Here is a 12083-nt window from a genome sequence, read left to right on the forward strand (position 1 = left end):
GACTCAAAAGTTTTATTACATTATTGGCACATTATTACACTATTGGCTTTATTACATTTGAAATGGCCAAAATTATTACATTATTGGCAGTTATTACGTTATTGGCCGTTATTACGTTTTTGGTTGTAACACACCTTGAACATCCAAGTAACTATGTAAGACCGCCCTCCATAGACTTCAGCTCAGCGTTGAACACAATAATCCTGGACATCATTATCAACAAACTCTTGGGCCTCCACCTCCCCCCCTCCACCTGCGCTTGGATAAAGGACTTCCTCTCCAACAGACCGCAAAATGGGAGACTGGGCCCAAACCTCTCCTCCACCATCACCCTCAGCACTGGCTCTCCCCAGGGCTGTGCTGAGTCCTCTGCTGTACACCATATACACATCTGACTGCTCTGTGAAGACGAGGATAAGTACAGAGACGAGGTCCTGCAGCTGACAACATTGTGTTCCTCCAACAACCTGCTATTGAACACCAAGAAAACTAAAGAGGTCATACTAGACTTCAGGCAGAACAGACCAGCCCCTGCACCACTCTATTTGAATGGGGTCTGCGTGGAGAGGGTGCCATCATTCAAATTCCTCGGCATACACATCTCTGAAGAACTCTCCTGGTCCACTAACACAAAAGCAATAACAAAGAAGGCCCACAGCAACTGCACTTCCTGAGAATCCTCAGGAAAAACCACCTTGAACAGAAGGTGCTGGTGTCCTTCTACCGGTCAGTCATTGAAAGTATTCTCTTTTTTTTTTTTTTTTTACCTTGTCTGCACACATATTAATGATTGATACCATGCCGGTAAAAACCAAAGGCATATATATGTGCATTATTACTATATTTAATACATATACATATATATACGCATACATTGAAAGTATTCTCACCTACTGCATTACAGCCTGGTATGCAGGGAGTCCAGCGGCAGACAGGGGGCCATACAGAGGGTCATAGGCTCAGCTCAGAGGATCATCGCCTGCCCTCTGTCCACCCTGGTAGAGCTTGACAACTCCTGCTGCCTAAACAGGACTAGATACATTCTCAAAGACACTGCACACCCTGCTCACTACCTGTTCCAACCTGCTCCCCTCTGGAAGGCGTTACAGGTCAATGAAGGCACTCATCACCCGATTCACGAACAGTTTTTTTTCCCTGGGCCATACGATCAATAAATAACTCATAGCTGGTGAATACCTCCCCTCATGAACACTACCTCGGACTGTTGCCCTATCATTTTATCTACTGCTTTTACTGCTGTATTACACATTGTGTACTGTGAGCGTTGAGATACTGTATGTATGGTTGTGTGGGTGGGGGTGATGAGTGAGGTTGAAGGGAGTGAGAAGTGTATGTACGTCTGGGGGGGATGTCTTGTCCGTCATACGTTGTATTTATTATTAGTTTTATTTATTTGATTTGATTTTAAAGCACTGATCGGAGTACCACCTTAAATTTCGTTGCGTTGATACATTGTATGTAACACAATGATAAGCTTCTATTCTATCTTGATTTGGATGATTGACACCTGCATGGACTCGTTAGAGTCTGTTAGATCCATGAGAAGATCACAAATCTACATCATGTCAGGCATTATCCATAAGAGCAAGGAAAAGATTGTATATTTTCTAAGAAGACGATATGCCTTCTAGTGTAAGCTTCTATAAGTAACAGAAACCTGACAGTAAAAATGCTGTGATTTGTCACAGATGTGTGATTACATAAATATGGCTGGAGTTTTTCGCTGGAATACGACTTATGATGGCGAAACTCCAAAGCTAAGACTGAGTTTGGAGTTTAGAGCTACTTGGCATTGGAATTGTGTTTTGTTTAGGTGGAAATGGTCTTGATAGGATTAAAACAATGCATTTTCTGTGCTGCATATTGTGTCATGTTTCATTTGATTAAGGGGCTCCGTTTATCACTGTCATCTACCTGCAGACTCAGGGGAGTGCCTTTGCTTCTGGTAGAACAGAATACAGTTAAAAAAAAGCTAAATATTCCTTTCTAAAAACCTACAATTTAAAACATATTTTCCATTTTTACTTTCTTTAATCACTCTATTACTTTATTTTTTTCATTTATTTTTCAATTAGAAAATTAAACTGCTATTTCAGAATTGTAGTGCCTTCAGTGTAAATGAATGAATTTCATGAGTTCTGTATCCAGAACTGTGACTGGTATAGCCAAGCTTTATGTCCATGAATACAACTCGTATATAGATTCTTTCCCTGAGGGAGCTCTGTAGATGCACTCAGAACAGTCATCAATCTCTCCATACAATTTCCTCAATTTTTCCATCAGCGACTTTCATTTCCTCTTAAATGGCCGGAGGATGTGTTGATCAGAAGAGGATGCAAGAGAAAGGGAATAGCCCCGGTCTGATTGGATATGCCTGTGATGGGTATTTCAGTGCACTGACAGACCACCTCTGGAAACGGACAAGGCACACAGAGTAAGTAAGGCTTTTACACTGAATGATCCCAAATGCACTGCTGTGTGTAATGAGAATAAACAAATAGTCATACCGCATAGACTTTATTGTCTTACATTTGTGCTGATTTACTGTATTTGCAGCCAAGGTGGGCTATTGTATGCAGATTGCCAGATACCCCTGAGGTGAACTCATCTAATCCTTTCAGAAGGTAACTGTGCTTTATAGGAGGCGAGTGGGATCTTAAAAGAAATGATATAGGGTTCAAACAGTCAAGAAAATCACAAAACCACATGGATTCAATCCTGAAACTGTCCAGCAGACTTTCCTCCATTCACGACAGCAACACAGTTTATTCCTCTTTAACTTTCAACAAACCCACATCAGAAAACAGAATGGTGGTACTGCAGATAATACCAAGCCATTATATTTAATGTTGTCAACTGTGACAATAAATCTTTTACCACTTTGTAATGTTGCCATGCTTATCCATAACAATTATAAAGGTTGGTACAGATGAAATGTTGATGCCTTTGCCAATAGTAATCTATACTTCTACAATGGAAGCATTAATGCACAAAAGCACAGTAAAAAGTTGACGCAATCTTTTTCTTTTTTTTTTTGTTTAGTAAGACCTAATTTGGCCACGAAGCCACGGCTGAGGAAAATGATACAATTGAAATGAACATGTGACAGCAAAGACCCCATAATCACACTTTAATGGGGCAAAATAACAACTGAATCACAATAAAGGACTACATACTGTATATATCAAGCTTTTCTGGACACTCAAAGCACTCAGACAACAGTTCCATCATTCATTCCCTCCTCATTCATACCTGGTGGTGGTAAACTACATGTGTAGCCACAGCTGCACTGGGGCAGGCTGAGGGAAACATAGCTGCCAATCCGCTCCAACCACTGGAACATTCACACACCCATATATGCCTCTGCTTTTACAGTTTAGGAGTTAAATAATGTTTTAATGGAGAGTTAAGAGTAGTGGAAGACTGGGTTAACTGTAACAAACTGGTTTTGAATGTATCAAAGACCAATTGTATTATATTGGGTTCATACTTTGGCATTAGGAATAACCCACAGTTACACCTTAAAATAAAACAGGGCCATATCAAGCAGGTGCAGGAGACCAAGCTGCTGGGAATAGTCATTGATGAAAAATTGTCATCGAAATCACATATAAAGATAGTTAATAAAATAGGAAATGGTATTTCTGTTATAAGAACTAATAAAAAATGTTTAATTTTAAAAGCAACTAAGCTAGTAATTAAGGCCTTAATTATATCAAATCTTGACTATTGCCCGGCAGTTTGGTCAAATGCAACTGCAGATATGATTGCAAAACTACAAAAAATACAAAACAGGGTCCGATTCCATTCGAGACCTGAAACAGTAAATTTTTTTAATTTGTAGTGAGAACATAATCAACACAGCAACCGACACAACTCCATTCATGTGTATGTGCTGCCACGGCGCAAGGAGAAGAGTCGGCGCAGCCTCCACCACCTTCTCTCCTATTGGACGTGTCGAGATGTCGTCCCAGCGCGGCACAGTGAAATTAAAAAAATTTCAATTCGTGCAGGGTTTGCGCAGCGCAAACGCCGCTGCAGGCGGCCTCTCGCCCGCCGCCGAGCTCGGCATAGAGCGGTCGCACATAAATGAATGGGAAAGCGGTGGCGGTCTGCGCTTTGCGCCCTCTCTGTGAAAGGGGCTTGTTGTTTATCCCGGGTTACGGAAGAGGAAACTCCTCCCGCGTTCATTTCTGACCAATCAGAGAACAGTTGCTTCACGCATGGCATTTGTTAACAGCTTTGAACCGGTACAGACGGTGGCCTTGTGAACACAAACCCCACAAACGAGAAACAAAACAACTGTATCGGTTCAGCCCCTGAATCAGAACAAAACAAACGGGCCACAGGTGTGAAAGCACCCTTAATTTGATATTCTTTTTATCTAGTGGAAATGTATTTGGTTTGCTTTTATTATGTTATGTTCTAGTAATGTATTATTTTAAAATGTTGGTGGACCCCAGGAAGAATAGCTGCAGTCATGCTGTAGCTAATGGGGATCCTAATTAAACAATTAAACAATTAAACCCGGGGCCTTCACTGGAAGTAAGGAGGGTGGAGTTTCTTGCCCAAGGACACAAAAACAGATGACTGGGGGAGACGGGTTCAAACCACCAATTCATGGATCATTGGACGACCCGCTCTACCAGCTGAGCCACTCTGGTACACTCAGAGCCAGGATGCCTTTTAAATGAAGTGAAAGACAACTGTAACTTAGTAAGTATTTAAAACTTCACTGAGCCAACATTTTTTTGGAATGGAAAAAAATGGTTGAAAGTCAACAAATGAAGGGAATTTAATGAGAAACAAGTGATGATTTTTGAATTCATACTGTTTGCAAAGAAAAAAAATATAAGAATCACTGCTTTATGTGTTTATGTATGTAGGTGTGCTATCTTTCTTATCAACCCAACAGCTTCTGGTTTTATGATCGTAAAGAGCCTTTTGAAGAACAGTGGGGTATTTTGGTATGAGGAGAACCATTGTAAAGAAGCATGGCGGTATCTAAAAGCTGAGATTAGAAGCCATAATGTTTCCTCCTGAGTCAGACAGACCACATCTAGAGAGAACTGCTGCAACAAGCCACATTACAGCTTGAGAGGGACAGAGATAAAGGAGGGAAGCTCTGGGCCAATAGTACTGCTTGAAATCCGATTTAGATCCCATTCTTACATTCAAATCATATTATGTTCCACAGCTATTCACAGTGTAGCTATCCATCACTCACACACACATGCTGTCAACACCATCTGACCATCTGCCAGTATTTACCTACACAGAGCTCTGAGATACAGCCCTGATGGAGCTACTGTAGTTGTTGTATATTTGAGATCATTTCTTGTCTGTTCTGTCTTTGTTGTAGAAAACAGATGTGCACTTCAAGATCAGATCGTCAACAAGCATGCACAGCATCGCTTTTTATGCCGTCTGTTCTCCATGCTTTCTAACATGAACCAATCCATGTCTAGAACACTGAATTCCTATTAAAGGCTCACTAAAAAGTGGATTGACATGTTTGATTCATGAGCTCTTAATGCAGCAAAAGACATTTTGTTCATGATGAAAATCTGAAATAATAATCTTAAAATACAACGATTGGCAGTGTGAAAGTACAATTTAAGAGATGAGAAAGATGAAAATGCCCCAGACAGAAAAAAGATTGGCTGAGTGTGAAATATCTTACTTTTAAATCCCCACAAGACAGGCTCCCTTAGTTAAAAAAAAATCTTATACTTTCATCCATTCCACACAAAATCCAGCCTCAAGAGTTTACAGTCTACCTAATGGGAGACTTAACTAATTGAGTCTCTAGTTTCCCTTGGCTTGTTTTATGTTACCACTGAGCTCTTGTAACTGCATTTCTCGGTGGTTTGTGTAATCAATGCCATCTCTGGAACTTGAAAGTTTCCAAGTTTAAAGATCTTGTCCAAGGGACGCTGTATCTAATCCAAACAAATCCATCATTTCTACTTCACTCAGTTAAATCTGGCGACTGAGTCCGCAGATCACACCCACATTCCTCCTGCTGTGTTTGTGACTGCTCCAGCAGTACAAAGGTCAGCTGCTGATTGGTGTACTCTGTGACCACATAATCAAAGGGGAGGATAATTGAATATCCCCCTGAGATGAGGCATCATTGGGCTCACATAGGAACACACATTATTACAAAGGGTGAAGGTGACTGTGGAGTTTCTTTGTTTTTGTTTTGTTTTTTACGTCTGTGCCCTTATTTATCAAAAAAAAAAACTAAAGAAAATGACTCCAAGAAAATGGCATCCATGAAAGTATTTGTGTGAAATATCCATCATATGCAAGAAAGATTTGATTCAAATGTGTGACTTTGTGTTCAGTTATACGCCCAGAGATTTTGATACTGCTTTGCACCAAGTAGAGGCTGAATGAAATGTCACCTTTTGCCACCCTCCCCCCCCCCAAAAAAAAAAACACCCTGCAGTTTTGATGAACCACAGTGGACGCTGCAGCAGTGATGCTGAGCGGACATATAGCATCCACTTCTTCTGGGAAACAGATGGTGTGTGTGTGTGTGTGTGTGTGTGTGTGTGTGTGTGTGTGTGTGTGTGTGTGTGTGTGTGTGTGTGTGTGTGTGTGTGTGTGTGTGCGTGTGCGTGTGCGTGTGCGTGTGCGTGTGCGTGCGTGCGTGCGTGCGTGCGTGCGTGCGTGCGTGCGTGCGTGCGTGCGTGCGTGCGTGCGTGCGTGCGTGCGTGCGTGCGTGCGTGCGTGCGTGCGTGCGTGCGTGCGTGTGTGCCACTACCGAATAAACAAAAGTATTTGACAGTGAAGTGCGTAAAAGTCCTGATTTTTTGATTATACTCTACAATACCTCCAAATTTACATAATTCACTTAGATTGGAGTCTAACATCAGGACATGAAGGCTTAATGAATCTAGAAAAAAAAATCACACTAAGCTCAATGCAAATTTTTGCATTACTGTGTTTTGATTAAGAAGGCATTATCTTTGAGCTAGTTTAAGTCTCTAGGATGGATGGATGGATGGATGGATGGATTGAGGTTCTCAATAAACTACACAATGACAAAGCAAAAGTTGTTGTTTTTTTTAAATGTGCAATAATAACTAAGAGATTTTTATAAAAGTCAAAAGTTTCCTTAGGTCTTAATGAAATGTCTGTTACATATTTTGGTGACAATAGAATGGAGATACGTTTAAAAAGATTTAATTTACTTCATAGCTTGTTTAAGGGGGTGGAGTCAGAACACCTCTCCACACCTCTCTTTGTGGAGCAGATCATGTACCCATTTTAGGGGTGGCAGAGATGCAGAATATATGACGCAGAGAGCAGAGCTCTGGTGCATCTGTCATGTATCAGTGGTCTTTCAGAGGCTTCTACAACCTCCTGTACCTGTGGCATCATTAGGGAATGAATTCAGCTGTTTATCTAAGATGTCACAGTTTGAGTCTGCTTTACAAGAGAGTAAAAACCAAACCACGAGATCAAAAGGATTGTAATGAAGGAAATTAAGTTGAAGCACAGATTTTGGGGAGGCTTTAAGCTGAAAGAGTGCAGCAGCTGCCATCTTCCTGATACTGAGAAGGTTTAGACCAGGGGTCGGCAACCCAAAATGTTGAAAGAGCCATATTGGACCAAAAACACAAAAAACAAATATGTCTGGAGCCGCAAAAATGGAAGGTTTGTATAAGCCTTAGAATGAAGGCGAGAAAAAAGTCGAAATTTGTCGAGAAAAAAGTCGAAATGTCGAGAAAAAAGTCGAAGTTTCTGAGAAAAAAGTCGAAATGTCGAGATTAATGTTGAAGTACAATTTCGAGAAAAAAGTCGAAATGTCGAGATTAAAAAGGAAGAAAAAAGGAAGAAAAAAAAGAAAAAAGAAAAAAAGAAGAAAAAAAGAAAAAAGAAGAAAAAAAGGAAAAAAAAGAAGAAAAAAAGGGGGAAAAAAAAGTCAAACATTTTTGAAAAAGCTCCAGGGAGCCACTAGGGCGGCGCTAAAGAGCCGCATGCGGCTCTAGAGCCGCGGGTTGCCGGCCCTTGGTTTGGACAAGCACACAGGTTAGGTCGTCCAACCAAACAGAACAATTGAAGGTAAAGAGCCTTGATGGATAGGTTAACAATTCTGTTATCAAGGTTACCAAGTTGGAAATAATCACATATGAAATGCAAAGTTCCTTTTTAAAGAAAATAAACTTAAAAAAGGACAAACATCAATTCACAATCACGTCACTTAGTGATAGAAACCTTATGCAATGGAGGCATTTAAAAGCAAAGTGAAGAACCAGATGGAGGAAAAGATGCCTGCAGACCCGGAAGCATGGTTGACTTTAGAGCCGGAAGGTTATAAGGTCAAGACTTTGAGATCATCTAATTTTAGATCAACCATGCTCATAATTTAAAAAAGTCAAATAAGTTCCTGATTTCATTCACATTTATATTAAAGACTCTTCCTTTTTAAGGAAAGTGGAAGCAGCCAAGTGGACAGGCTACTGTGGATGTAATTAATAGCCACTTGGCATGCTCTGTGTGCCTGGCGGTTTGTAGAATCCATAAAAAGAGATGTTGAGGTAATTGTGTTTGTCATGATATATTGAAAGTCGGAATCGGCAACCTAATCAGAACGGCTGGCAGCTGTAGCATGCAGATGCTATCAGACCTCTTGTCCATGGTGATAAAATGAAAGCGAGCCATTTTAACAGGTAACAGCTGTTCATAGCTAATTTGTTCAATTATGTGCAGTGAATGTGAGCGGAGGTTGATTCTCTGCTCCAAGGGACCTCCGGAGTGTGCACAATAATATAAATCCATATACAACAACAGGAACACTAAGCTGTGTGATGACGCAAGATGTTTCATCCATTTCAAAAAGAACTTATTGGCAACCTCATTATTTTTAGAGATCAATGGACCCTTTGTGCTAATGACGGTATGTTGAAAGTACTGTTTCATTTATTCCTTTTAAAAGATCAACTATATCAAACCTATGAGAAAGCATCATCATATGAAACAGCCCAGAAACATCTCAGTAATCATGCCTTCCTTGCTGGGGCGGATCATACAAAACACAAGAAAAATGCATTATGGGACAACAGTGATCACTCAGAATTGTAATGTTATTGATGATGAGAGTTTGTTTAGGATCCAGATTGATTTAATGTCTTGAAGTTTCCCTTGCAGCATGGGCCTGGCCTGACCTTTTAGAGAAAAATTTGATTTTGGAACCAGCCTCTTGCATTGCTGCCAAGTTACTGCAAATTGTCGCTCCAGCACTTATAAGCCAGTAGAGCCAACGCAGCCTATCAGTCAGCAGTGGAAATAACCAGTTTGGGCTAACCGGATGCAGAATGACTTAAAGAAATCCGCAACATAAATCACCAGGATGTCACAAGAGACGTAACAATACTGTTAGTTTTCTCGTCTTATGCTGTTCTTGCAGTCCTTTAGTACAGGAATACAATGTTCCCAGTGATCAGACATCAGTTTTCTTATTAAACAAAGATTTTAATTTTTTTAAATATTTTGCAGGTTGTTTTCTGCTTCATATTAGAGCTGATAATTATGAATGCTAATCCTTGGTTTTCCGAGTTTTTCAGGATCAGAGCAGTGTACAAGTACACGTGTGACACATTAGCACACAATGTTCTGGTATCACCCTCCTGTACAGATGGAGGAGAAGAAGCTATTTCATTGCAAAAAGTGTATTTATATTAAATGTGAACTCTTTTGATTTTTTTCTCGTCAAGAAAGACGACCCCCTCCTAACCCACTTCTGAATAATTTGTATGGAAGGAACGTTTCCAATTCAGTCAGATAATCTACATTCTTGATATTTTTCCATCTATGGCCAGATTTAATTGGGAGTATTTTTAAGTCTTTTTTTCAGCGTTTCAGTCGTATTTGGTCTGCATTGTAATTTTCGCTTCTGAATGAAGCCATTGTGGGGGTTACCTCACCTACAAAATAAACCAATAACACTCCGTGATGTGGCTAAAACTCAGTCCACATCACGACGACTCCAGTGTTGGGAGCGGAGTTCAGGATACAGAGCAGCAGACAGTTGTAAGGCCAAGACTTTGAGTTTTTCTTCTGAAACCCCCTCACAGAGAAATGTCAGAAACACAAACAAACGCTGGCATTTGATTTAAAGGAATTTCGAACTCTTGTGGGGGTTTTTTTGTTTTCTGTTTTTCTGGGACATTTATCCATCTGCTGCGATCTCACTGGCAAAGTAACCAACTGTTAAACTGGCACATATTTAGCAGACTGTTAAGACCCCTCTTTTTTTAACACATTTATCCATTATAAAATCTCACATGGAAGCTCTGTAACTTGCAGTACAAGCTTACAGACAAAAAGAGGCATCAGTGATTGATTTACCTTCCTGAAAGACGACAGTTGGCTTTCAGTTTTGCTGTGTGGCTCCATGGTTCAGTCAGTACCTACGTATCTATCCATGTGTTTATATTTAAACCTATCCTTTCTGGCACTCCACTAACTCACATTAAATCAACAAGTCAATTTTCAGTGGTGTGATAAACTGTTATACAGTTATTTCACGCTTAGGTCACACTTTCCTTTGAAGTACGCTTTTTTGCTCTGTACTTTTTGGAATCTAATTAACATGACTAAAAATGCTGCGCAGCCCCCTCTCGAGGAACTACTGGTCAATTGGTAGCACCCATCCATAATCACCAGGGACATGGTGTGCTATATTTAAACCACATGTGAGACTAGGAAATTGAAATTACAGTTCAAAGGAGTCTTGATCTCCATGTTTTTTCTTTTTCTCAGAATGTATACTGAACTACTAGAATATATTAAAATATGTGAAACATATTCCCTCATCTTCATATATCTGTCAATCCAAGACATTATCCTGTGAACAACCAGCAACTTCTGATTATGCAAAATCAAACAAGGCCCTGGAATTGAGTTTGGTGTCCCAGAGTAACATAAGCAAATACAGCCTGACAACTCATATTGGAGAAGACTTAGAAGACTGCCTGTGCCCGGATATCAAGACACCGAAGACAACAGTTTGGGCAGCTACCGGCATGAGACACCTTGTCTGCACGGGAAACAGAGCAAACAACTTTATAAGCCTTAAATCCACCAAATCTGAAGGAATATGAAGAAGTGCTTTGGTATGATCCATCCTGAGATGTCCATCTGTGTGAGTGTGTCTTTTCTGTAAAGATCCTCGGATCTTTCAAGCGGCAAGAGTTGGGGAGTTAGAGCACACCCAAAATCATATTGTTAGTAGTCTCTTTAGAGGCCAAACTTTTACAGGATATGAAAATGCATTCCAAAGTTAATGTTTTAATTAACGTTGTTAATATCATATCATATCCTATCATATCATATCATATCATGGTGATTAAACATATGAATTCATATGATCACAGAAACTACAACAGGAAACGATATAACTGACAGACTGTTAAGATCCTTGTCCTCCCGTGGTGCAGCAGTGCCCTCTAGTGGGGCCAGTCTGCCCACATTTAAGGTGCAAAGAAGCATAAATCTCTTCCCTCCAGTGACATTTACTTAAAAGGTGACCAGGAAAACAATACGGGGAAACTGGTGAGTGTAGAAGATGATTTTAAGCCAGGTGCAGTATATCTGCTTAAATGTAACAGTGTAGCTGGAGAGTCCTTAAACTGTGCAGTTTATCACTTTAAAATATCCCATATCCATAAAATGCCACAGGAGCCAGTGAATGATGACAATGGAATTCTGAAACAATCGCACCGCTCTGCCAGAACTCATACATTTTATTGCCTGTCTTTTCTGTGAATACGATACGATAAAAGACGAAATGATTCATACTTTATTTATTGTCAAGGTATGAAGTCGAGAAATTAATGTAGGCATAGTGTGAGTGATGACCCAGATAGATTTGTATCAGTAATATGGACCAGGAGCTGCTAAAAGGTCTCAAAAATATGCTCTGGAAGCATGTTGAAAGTTTATGATTCCTCTTTTTTATATAATGACAATGGAATGGTGCAGTATGAGACTGCAGGTCGAACAATTTCAGAAAAACAGTTTAAATGTAGCAGAGAGAGAGAGAGAGA

The sequence above is a fragment of the Cololabis saira genome, chromosome 12, assembly GCF_033807715.1.
Source record: "Cololabis saira isolate AMF1-May2022 chromosome 12, fColSai1.1, whole genome shotgun sequence".
Classification (NCBI taxonomy): Eukaryota; Metazoa; Chordata; class Actinopteri; order Beloniformes; family Belonidae; genus Cololabis; species Cololabis saira.